Source organism: Camelus bactrianus, chromosome 11 (assembly GCF_048773025.1).
Source record: "Camelus bactrianus isolate YW-2024 breed Bactrian camel chromosome 11, ASM4877302v1, whole genome shotgun sequence".
In the NCBI taxonomy this organism is placed as follows: domain Eukaryota; kingdom Metazoa; phylum Chordata; class Mammalia; order Artiodactyla; family Camelidae; genus Camelus; species Camelus bactrianus.
This window is the reverse complement of record NC_133549.1, coordinates 82822310-82834551: the sequence shown is the minus strand read 5'-3', so window position 1 is coordinate 82834551 and position 12242 is coordinate 82822310. Positions and strand designations below refer to the sequence as shown.

Below are 12242 nucleotides of genomic sequence, written 5' to 3'. Positions count from 1 at the left end.
CCACTCCCAATTAAAAGATCAAGAGAAATCCCCTGAAAGCACGATCAAGGAAATACACATTGATGGACTACTAGATCAAGATTTCAAAATAGGACAGATCAAAGTACTGAAGGAACTAAAAGAAATAGTGTTTAGAGATATAAAATATGTCAAAAATGAAATAGAAGCTATAAAGAAGAACCACGTAGAATTAGTAAACTGATTTGCTGAGATGAGAGCTAACCTAAAGGCTGTGTAAAGCAGACTAGATAATGCAGAGGAACGAATAGGTGACCTAGAAGACAGGATAACAGAAAGCACCCAATCAGAACAGCTGAGAGAAAAACAATTAAAAACCAGTGAAAACACTATAAAAGACCTATGGTATAATATAAAGCATGCCAATCTATGCATAATAGGGGTTCCAGAAGGGGAGGAAAGAACAAAAGGGATTGAAAAGGTATTCGAAGAAATCATGACTGAAAACTTCTCAAATCTAAAGAAGGAATCAGATATCCAAGTACAGGAGGCTCAGAGGGTCCCAAACAGGAAGAACCCAAACAGACCCATACCAAGACATATCATAATCAAGATGGCCAGAGTCAAGGATAAAGAAATGATCCTAAAGGCAGCAAGAGAAAAACAAAGAGTGAGTTACAAGGGAACCCCCATAAGGCTCTCAGAGGATTTCTCTACACAAACACTACAGGCCAGAAGGGAGAGGCAAGATATATTTGAAGTCCTGAATGAAAAAAAGATGCAGCCTAGGATACTCAATCCAGCAAGGCTATCCTTTAGAATAGAAGGAGAGATAAAGAACTTCACAGACAAGCAAAAACTAAAAGAGTTTAGCAACACTAAACTCATGCTAAAAGAAATATTGACAGGTCTACTCTAAATAGAAAAGAAGCAAGATGCTACAAAAATGAGAAACTCATAACTGGAAAGGTGATAACTACCATGAATTACAAATAGAATAAACACAAAATTGTAAAAGAAGACATCTAAATCATTAAGAGTGGGAGAGGGAAGCAAGGAAAGCCATTGTGGAAAACAGTATGGAGAGTCCTCAAAAGACTAGGAATAGATTTACTAGATGACCCAGGAATCCCACTCCTGGGCATATATCCAGAAGGAACCCTACTTCAAAAAGACACCTGCACCCCAGTGTTCATAGCAGCACTATTTACAATAGCCAAGGCATGGAAACAGCCTTAATGTCCATCAACAGATGACTGGATAAAGAAGATGTGATATATTTATACAATGGAATACTAGTCAGCCATAAAAACAACAACATAACGCCATTTGCAGCAACAGGGATGTTCCTGGAGAATGTCATTCTAAGTGAAGTAAGCCAGAAAGAGAAAGAAAAATACCACATGAGATCGCTCATGTGTGGAATCTAAAAAAAGAAAGAAAGAAAGAAAAAAAGAACACATATACAAAACAGAAACAGACTCACAGGCATAGAATACAAAATTGTGGTAGCCAAGGGGGAGAGTGGTGGGAAGGTACAGACTGTGAGTTCGAAATCTGTAGATACTGACAGGCATATGTAGAACAGATAAACAAGATTATACTGTAAAGCACAGGGAAATATATACAAGATCTTGTGGTAGCTCACAGAGAAAAAGAATGTGACAATGAATATATGTATGTTCATGTATAACTGAAAAATTGTGCTCTACATTGGAAATTGACACAACATTGTAAACTGACTATAACTCAATAAAAAAAATGTTAAAAAACAACAACAACAACAAAATCCCTGAAGTTGATATATCTTCTAAGAAACAAATTAGAAAAGATCAAAATGTAATTGATGGTAACTAAAAGGGTGTTGAACAGTGCCTTACTTATAATAGTGTAAAATCAGAAATATATGTCCAAAAACAGGGGATAGGTTGAGTAAATTATGTTCTACCTGTATCTAACATACTATATGGGTATGTAATATTTATTTTATTACTGTCTCTCCATCAACTAGAATAAAAGCCCTCTGAAGACAGGGATGCTGCTCTGTTGTGTTCACTGCTGTGTTCTCTCTCCCTGCAACAAGGCCTGTCTGACACATAGCAGCTGTTCCAAATAAGTAGTTGTTGAATGAACAAATAATGGATTATTTGCAGCCGTTAAACTATGTTGAACAGTATTTAATGACATGTCCACTAAATATATTCTAAAGTGAACAGAGTATGACACACTACATGGGCAAAGAACAGTTTACAAAAAAAGAAATGCAAACTGCTCTTAAACATGAGCATATGATCAACCTTGCTCATAAGAGAAAAGTAAATTAAAACTATACTGAAATAGCACTTGCCATCTATCAAGTGGCTAAAATCCAAAAGTTTTTATAACACATTGTGTGTTTTGGGAAAACACGCACTCTCATACATAGCTGGTAAGGAGCTAAAATGGTACATCCCTAAGAAGAGAAATTTGGCAGCATCTAGCAAAATGACATAGGAATTTAACCGTTGGCCCAGCAATCCATCCTATAGATAGATACACAGGCAAAAATGCAGAATGACATATACACAAGGCTATTCACTTGTAGTATTGTTACCTAGGCAGCAGTAGGGAAGGGACGGGGTTAAACCAGTGTGCTTTGTTTTGCAGAAACCAACCATTAGATTGCACAAAGTTCTAGACACCAGATGTTTCAAAAAGGTTACAATGCACCCCGTCAACAAGATGCCACAGTGCAAGCAAACACCCAAGCACCTGCTGCTTGCAGTTTTTGGCAAACTAGAGTAACCTTTGCCTCAGTATAATGCTTACAGATGATCATGCCTGCCCTTTCATGAATATGCATATGCCCCAGGCTTAAAACTTCCCTGCTCCAGTGGTTAGGAGAGACAGTGCTTTGAGAGCTAATGTAACAGAGGAGAACAAACCTGACTCCCTTTTGAATCTACTCCTTTATCTCTAACCTTTGTGCTCTGTAGCCTGAGCTTAGTCATGCTGGCTCAGTACCTTTGTAAAACAATTTTGCCTATGACAGCCCTTTCTCAATGCCCTACTTCCCAGGCTTGATCTTCAAAGGTATACTTTCTCATTCATATAGAGAAAAAAAGCTGCAAAACAGAAAATATCATTTGTCCCCTTGGAGGTTTACGGGAACATCATGACTAGACCTATGTGGACAGCTGCAAGAACCAGGGTCTGGCCAGCACCAAGAAGTTTGTAACAAGTCACACTTTCTCCCCTTTTAGTATAAAAGAAGCCTGAATTCTAACTCCAGTAAAACAATCCTTTGGGACACTAGTCCACCATCCTCTCAGTTTGCTGGCTTTCTGAATAAAGTTGTTATTTCTTGCCCCAGCACCTGTCCCTCCATTTATTGGCCTGTCTGCCCCTCTGTATGAGCTTGGACTCAGTAACACTATCTCCCTGACTTGTCACAAGTGGTAAATACTTCTGCTTTAAACGAAAGTACTTGGTGTGTTCACTGGCTAAGCACCCCAAGTGATGGACCCACTGAGTCTGGTAAAAGTATTTCTTACATTAATAAAAGCTTGAAACAACCCAAATGTCCATTAATAGAGAAGTGATGAATTAACAGTGGCATATCCACTATGCAGCTAGAAAAGGGAAAGAGGAAGATTTCCATGCACCACAATGCAGTGATCACTAAGACTCTGAATTTAAAAAGTAAGGTGTAAAAGAATGTGTGCTAACTTTTGTGTAAGAATGGGAAGGAATATGAAATATATTATTTGCTTTCATTTTTTAAAAAAGCAATGGAAGAACAAATTAATAAGTAACTGAAATGAGTTATTTACACAGAGAGGGAGAGATTAGTGGGGAGGAGACAGGTATGATTGTATCCAGTTTTAGAGTTTTTGTTTTGGAGCCCTGTATGTCTTTTATAGTTAAAAAAAACCATTTAAATAAAAAGAAAATTCAAAATATTCCTAAAATAAAAAACAATGAAACTAATAATTCTATACTTTATATCCAAGGTTGCCAAGCAACAACCTGCAGGTCAAATCTGGCCCACCACCTATTTCTATAAATAAAGTTTTATTGGAACACAGTCATGCTCATTTATTTACATATTATGTATGGCTGCTTTCAAGATACAATGGCAGAACTGAATAGCTGTGACAGAGAGAGTATTAGTCACAAAGCCCAAAATATTTACTGCTTGTTCCTTTACGGAAAAAGTGTGCAGGCTCCTACTCTAAACCAAATTAGCAGCATTACTACACAAAGAATTACTTCAAGTGCCTTGAAATAGAGAACCCTGTACATCCTGAGGACAATAAATAAACAAAAATCCCTTAGAAACAATAGATTTGTTGATGTTGCTAATGTAGGATTTATTTTAAAATATTATAGTAATGTGTATGCATGAATATGTGACTATGTGGTATTTAGCCTCAATATTTGTTGTGTATATATATATATATATATATATATATATATATATATAATTACATTAATTTCATTAATCTTCAGATTAATCTATTGAAGATTTCAGTATCTTCAGATAAGGGGAAAGAAGTACAAATATAAAAATATAAAATATAGTAAAGAAGAATGGCTAGGAGGACAAACACATGAGAAAATATCTGGTACATAAATTTTCCAGGTAAAATTCCTTTAATCTTTCTATAAGCTTCAAAATTTTCAAAATAAAATGTTAGAAAAAACTTAAACTCTACATTTCATTTTAATTGGAAATATCAGTAAGAACTCTTGGCCTATTTTTAGTCTTCTGAAAATCCACATATTTCCTAGCTCTAATCATTGAAAAAGTCTGGAAGCAATGACATTCAGTGGCAATAAACATTTCTAGTGTCTATCTTGTGGTTTCTACCACTTCTTCTTAAAGAGAGTTGTTTTCAAGACTAGGGCAAGAAATGTATACGATGATGAGTCTGGGATATCTTGTCATGTCTGAAAGCAAAGAAGCAATCAAAGGCACTTGGGGCACATGAAAGAGTCCCCCAGCCAACTTGAAGTGGCTCCCACAGGCCACAAGTGGGACAATTTAGCAAGAATAATGAGTACAGTAATTAAAACATACCATAAATACAAAAAAACCCCTATTAGTCCACAATAAAACAAAACAAAAAAAATCACTCCATTGGCTACCTTTGGAGACTGCTAAGACACTAATGTGTTATTCTGAAAATTCAATAAAGGAACAGAATGAACCTAACCGTACTAAAATGCATACGCATGTGTGTGCACACAGAAAAAGATCACAAAAGCTATACTTCAAAGTATTAACGGTGATGATCTCTGGAAGGCAGGGCTTTGGGTAGTTTTTCTTTTTTGCTTCACTGTATTTAAAATTTTTATCTACAGTATGTATTGTTTCTGTACTAAAAACATATTTTAAGGTTACAAAACAGTATGTAGTATATGAGACCGCTTTTGTAAACAAAATATATATATGTATTTCCCAAAATGTTATCTCTGGGTAGTGTGATTAAGGTCATTTTAATTTTCTTCTTTTAGTTTCTCTGTATTTTTTTAAAGCTTTACTATAAGAAATATTAACTACTTCTATAAAGAAAAAGGAACAGTAACATTTTTCTTTCAAAATAATGAGAATCAGAATAGGAAGATTTTCCAGTTCTGCTCTAACACTGTTCAGGCGAAGTGTTCTAACCCACCGACATGAGTATCTGCTTCCTTTGGCTTATACCTAAAAAGGAAATGAGTGCTCTCATAGCTTGTTGCCACTAACCATTAAGATCACTAAACAACTTCTAAGTGACTTCCTGTGACTGTATACGATCTTGAAATTCAAACATGGGACACAAAGAAAGAGATTTAAAACAAAAGCTAATTGCCTTTTTTTCAAGAGCCCCGTAATAAAGCAGTCTTCTCTGCCCTCTACTGGTTACAAAAATAAACTCTACTTGAAAATAAATAAGGCATTCTCCTAAAGCAGCATTTCCGGAAGTGTGGTATAGCGACTCAGGTTTTGAGGCCCTTCCCAAGATTCTCTGAGTCTGCAAAGTCAAAACTATTTTCATATTAATACTAAGACATTATCTTTTATGCTGTTATTCTTTCTAGAATGTACCAAGTGCGAAAAGTTCATTGATATGAACTTACGAAGTTACCTCTTGTTGAGCTTTAACAGAATATAAAGAGGAATATACACAATTATCTGAAAAGATGATTGAAATCTCCTTCCTTTCAAACTACATATCTGTGTGCATTTAGATTTTCTTCGTCTATTTCAATCAAAACCACCTGTCAAGACAAACAGAACAGAGAAGCAAATATGAAAATCCAGCTGTCTTCTAACAAGCCAAACATTAAGAAGATTTGCAAAAATGTAAAACAACGTCACTCAAGTGTAAAACAATGCCTCTCTTCCTGATAAATTATTTTACGTTGCTAAATACATTTTTCATTAAAAATGTCATTATGATAACATGTAACAGGTTTGTTATTGTTATATTTAAATAAATTTAAATGGTTTCTCCTTAAGCCTTAATTTCTAGTATGTTAAACACTGATACACATAACCCACATAAAAACTTCTCGAACTCCTCAGCACTTTTAATTTTTTAAATTTTTTAAAGTTTTTTTTTAATCCTTATCTTAAAAAATTTTTTTCTTACTCTTCTTTTTGGAGGGGATAATTAGGTTTATTTATTTATTTTTTTAAATGGAGGTACTCGGGATTGAACCCAGGACCTAGGCATGCTAAGCCCACCCTCCACCACTGAGCTATAGTTTCCCCTCCTCAGCACTCTTCAAGACCGCAAGAGTGCTGAAGCCAAAAAGTTTCAGATCTGCTGCCTTAAAACAGTGCTCTCCAAATGACAGCCATATAGCACTTCCACAATTCTTGCCATTTATCTGAGTACCAGTTGTATTGTTACTTGCTTATTTCTTCAAATTAAATCATTTTTAAAATCTTAAATTAGTAATAGTTAACACACTGTCCTAAGGGCTTTCTGTATTTGATTCAATTGTCACACCAACTCTGTAAGGTATAGAGTATTATATTCTTTGTTTCCAGATGAGGCTAAACTGTCTGCCCCAGTGCATATTCAGCTCTGGCAACCTGGCTTCAGAACCCAAGCTCTTGATCACTACTATGTGCTATTCAGCCTCAAAATGTTTCCCTGCAGACTGCCTAAGACCACACCTACCACACTGTGAAGGAAAAGCTGGGCTGAAATCTAAGTGTAATAAGTGTCGGATTACTGATCTGATTTCTGCTGGGCTAACTTGTAAATCTAAGTTAACAAGTGTCGGTTTGCCGATTCCCTGCTCATGTTTTTTTTTACTAGCCAGCTGGATTTTCAAAGAGACATATCTGGCCTTGAAATGTTGCTTTGCTGCCTCCCTGCCTCTACTTTTGTGATAATGATGCTGCTAAAGCTGTTCCATGACTATTGGCCGAATACCCCAAGCTTGTAATTAACCCTATAAAACCTCATGCACACGTCTTGGAGGCGCTCAGAGCTTCGGAGCAAAAGCCCCTCTGAGCCCGCTGGCGTAATAAATCTGAGTACTCCAACCCTGAGTGGTGCTTGTTTCTTGCTGGCCTGTCATTTCCGTAACAACACTTTGGGAAATGCTGCCCTCAAAAACAGCATTATTTATTCTTCCCAATCACCAATTTAAATGTCTATGCTTTGTGACATTTAAAAGCAGACTTCATGATTGTGTGGTACTGTTTATTAAGTTCAAAGTGCAAAGCAATATGGCATGCAAGAATAAGGGTGATACAGCTTCATTATTTACAAATTATCAACATTTCCAGCCCTCCCTCGCACTGCAAAATTCAAATTTAATGACAGAGTTCAATGAATATATTTTTAATATGGACAGTTATTTTGTAGGAAAACTATTGCTAAGATGACTTCGAGCAAAACTTCACTAAAACTGACAAACCCCTTTCAAATACTGCTTAACACACTCCTTAATAATGGAGGTGGCGATATTCTTATTTGCTCCATAATTGAGAGTATAAATGGAAGGCAGGGGAAAAGAAAATGCTTAATGCAGCAGAACTTTTGATGGCTTGAAAGGGAAAGACTTGGTATCCTCCTTCCGTCCTGTCTATTCAATTCCCACCTAGACTGAATTCTTCTTGCTGCCTCTATAGTCCCATCCTTTGACAACTTCTTTTCTATCCAACTGTTACCTGTACCATCCATTCACCACCAATATTATCCTGCCATGTTTAATATCGTTGGTCTATATATGTGGTACCATCTCTCCAAACAAACAAGATGCTTGAAAGCACAAGTTGTTTATATATATATATATATATATATATATATATATATACACACACACACATATATATATATATCATATATTTATTTCTATCTCCAAAAGCACTGAGGATAGAATACTATATACAGTTGGCTCTAAGTAAATACTACCTCAAAAGTAGTCAATTTAAAGACAGATCAAGGGGGCAGGGTACAGCTCAGTGGTACAGTGCATACCTAGCATGCATGAGGTCCTAGGTTCAATCCCCAGTACCTCCATTAAAATAAATAATAAACCTAATTATGTCCCCCTCCACCAAAAAAAAAAAAATCAACTTAAAAAAAAGACGGGTCAAAAGAAGTTTAATCTAGCAGGATGTAATTTTAACAAATACTTTCATCCTGTTTCAACACCCTCTGCCCATCAGGAACATCTGAATACTTATTAAGCACAGATAATTTTTTAATTCCCTCAGCAGCTGATACAAAAGAAAACAGCAGAAAGAGTCACACAATATATAATAATCTATGTAAAATACTATCATTTTACTGCACTATTTAAATTATTCTTTTTCAAATAGTAATGCTTGAATTCTAAGATACATGAGTACATGTATGTAACTCCACCACACATTCTTTGAGAGTTAGGGTCTTCTGTAAATGAAGTATATGAGCTTTGTGACGATGATTATATCCGGATTATTTTTACTTGTCTCTGTTCTCAGTCATGTTCTAGACAGTTGCAGTTGCTACACAAGTGACCTCTCAATTAGCGAGTTTTTTTTTTTAATTAGCAAGTTAAGACTGTACTTTCCAATTTAATTGTTCACTGGGGCAAAGCAGTACAGTTGTCATACTATAGTGGAGAGGGTCTGAGTTCAAATCCTAGCTCTACCACTTAGCAGACTGGCATTGGGCAATGTCCAATATACTGCACCTTGGTTCCTTTATCTGTAAAATGGATTACAAGTAATACCTATCTCATGGGATTGTTGTGAGGGTAAAATGACACATATGTAAACAGCAGGCTCTGGAGAGGGATACTTAGTAGGCATTTAATTACTGCAACTAATAACTTTTTACTTGCCCGAAGTATGGTAGTTTCGTTCGCAGTTTTGGAGAGTGGGTAATCTCAAAATCAGAGACTGGGAACGTCACGGTCATGTACCTTACCTCGCCCACTCTACAAACCTCTTCCTCCAAAGTATACACGCTAATTACAAGTAGGGCCATATTTCTTGTACATCTTTCTCAAAGCTCCGGGTAACATCAGACGCTCTATACTGAATAACATGCCTCAGTTTGAGAAGGGGGTTCCACAGACCTTTGTTCTAGGTCCGTGTTCTGTCCCTAATTTGACTATGTGATTTTGGTCAGGTTACTTAATTTCTTTAGTGAGTCGTGGGTGTGTCCTCCACTGTAAAAACTAAAAGGAGAGTGACAGGCTACATCACTCTAAGGTCCCTTCTAATTCTAAATTGAGAAGATCTTAACACACCAAGAAAGATTAAAAGTGACCGTAAATCTCTCCCATAGACTGTAAGTCCCTAAATCCTCTCCCAAATCCAGCTCAAACGTCACTGCTTCTTTTTCTGGGCTCCTTGGCATTTTGTACAAATCTCCAGCGTCCACATCAGACCCTGCGCCCTCAAGAGGTCGGGCCCTCTCTGAAGCTGCTTTTCAGCAGCAGCTGCCTGAAACCCTGCCTTACAGGGCTGCAGTAAGAACTGATGAGAAAGATCCGTTCTCTCACCTCCCAGGCTCAGCAGAAGCTTCAGCGCCTCCAAAACCCGCTCCAGACCACACGTTTCCAGAGCCCCGCCGCCCGCAGCCTGCTGGGGTGCCTCGCTGACTAGAGTGGAACGCGCCACTTGGCGATCTGCGCAGGCGCCTAGGCCGACCGGAGCCGCTGCCAGATTGAGTGTGGCCGAGGCCCTAGGGGCGGGGCCTGAGGCGTGGGGCGGGGCCGACTTAGTCGGGAACGCCCCCTTCACAAAGAACTCTTCTCAGGCCCCCTGCACTCCCGGGAGGGAGGAATAAACATAGGTAACACAAACTAAGTACGCGCACAATTTCAGAAACTCAATAGGTTAACGTCTATATAAAGAAAAAGGGTGAGAAAAGTAGTTTAATCATGAAATAATATGCATTTCAGTATGAAAATATTCGGGTATCAAAACGCTGAAAGATTCATAGTGAAGTAAACAGATGCTGCACCTTATAATGAAGTTTGGGGATATGCAACTGCATATTGTTGAATTTCTTCATTATTGAGTTTAAAAATAAGTACTAAACACATCCATCCATTATGAGTAGCTACAAATATTGTTATTGGATTTGATTTTTGTTATTGAAGTACAGTCAGTCGCAATGTGTCAATTTCTGGTGTACAGCACAATGTCCCAGTCATGCTTATACATACATATATTCGTTTTCATACTCTTTTTCATTAAAGGTTATTATATAATATTAAACATAGATCCCTGTGCTATACAGAACTTTTAAAAAATCTATTTTTATATATAGTGGCTATCATTTGTAAATCTCAAACTCCCAAAATTATCCCTTCCCACCCCCTTTTCCTGGTAACCGTAAGATTGTTTACTATGTCTGAGAGTCTGTTTCTGTTTTGTAGATGAGTTCATTGTGTCCTTTTTTTTTTTAGATTCCAAATATGAGTGATATCCTGTGGTATTTTTCTTTCTCTTTCTGGCTTACTTCACTTAGAATGACAATCTTTAGGTCCATCCATGTTGCTGCAAATGGCATTATTTTATTCTTTTTTATGACTGAGTAGTATTCCATTGTGGATATGATTTCTTAAACTTTTTTTTTTAACATTTTTTATTGACTTATAATCATTTTACAATGTTGTGTCAAATTCCAGTGTTCAGCACAATTTTCAGTTATTCATGGACATATACACGCTCATTGTCACATTTTTTTCTCTGTGAGTTATCATAACATTTTGTGTATATTTCCCTGTGCTATACAGTGTAGTCTATTCTACAATTTTGAAATCCCAGTCTATCCCTTCCCACCCTCCACCCCCCTGGTAACCACAAGTCTGTATTCTCTGTCTGTGAGTCTATTTCTGTTCTTTATTTACGCTTTGTTTTTGTTTGTTTTTTTTTGTTTTTGTTTTTTAGATTCCACATATGAGCGATCTCATATGGTATTTTTCTTTCTCTTTCTGGCTTACTTCACTTAGAATGACATTCTCCAGGAGCATCCATGTTTAAACTTTTTTTATTGAAGTATAGTCAGTTTACAATGTTGTGTCAGTTTCTGGTGTACAGCACAATTCTTCAGTCATACATGAATACACATATATTCATTTTCATATTCTCCCCCACTGTAAGCTACCACAAGACACTGAATATATTTTCCTGTGCTGTACAGTATAAACTTGTTCATCTATTTTATGTATACCAGTCAGTATCTGCAAATCTCAAACTCCCAGTTTATCCCTTCCCACCCACCTCCCCCCTGGCAACCACGAGTCTGTATTCTATGTCTGTGAGTCTGTTTCTGTTGGATATGATTTCTTAAATGAAATAAGTAAAATTCCCAATAAAAGTTGGATCTTTACTCCATTTACATGCATTCCCAGAAAAATCAGTGTCTATTAAAATCATGCCTCATCAAGATTGAGTTAATATGTAAAACAGAATGGGTTGGAGATTCATATCATTGAAAACAGGTTTTCACCTACATGAATCCTGATGGGACATTCAAAAGTCATGTTGACTGAAAGGCTTGCTGCAAATCCAGGACAGCGCTTCTGAGGGCAAGACCTTTAGCATGCCTGCCACTTCTTTCACTAAAAGTCAATAATCTCACATATCATGTCACAAGCTCTAAAAGCTACTTTACAAAACTGCTCCCAAGAGGACGTCCTGCTTCTCCTTGAGATCCCCTGAGCTAGCCTGCGTTCATGAGTGATGACTGCTCTTTAGCATTTAGCTGCTGGAAATCTTGGGAAGTGAGATGTGGGTCTTCTCAGTGAGTCAGACCCCTTCCTGGGCACTCCTATTTCTCTGGGCTCCAGCC

At 37.1% G+C, this 12242-nt stretch overlaps 1 protein-coding gene across 7 annotated transcripts in view; it reads right to left on the bottom strand.

Moving 5' to 3' along the window:
- Positions 1 to 10071, bottom strand: part of LOC105072670 (uncharacterized) — a 61696-nt gene extending 51625 nt beyond the window's left edge. For 5 of the 7 annotated variants that reach the window (XM_074374423.1, XM_074374421.1, XM_074374422.1 and 2 more), the window contains exons 1-2: positions 9943 to 10071; positions 6072 to 6204 (exon numbers count right to left, since the gene is read on the bottom strand). The gene's annotated coding sequence lies outside the window, so the exon portion shown is untranslated. Of the gene's footprint in view, positions 1 to 6063; positions 6205 to 9942 lie in introns of all 7 variants that reach the window. The other 2 variants (XM_074374419.1, XM_074374418.1) reach the window with 2 other exon arrangements.
- Positions 10072 to 12242: the final 2171 nt, after the last annotated feature.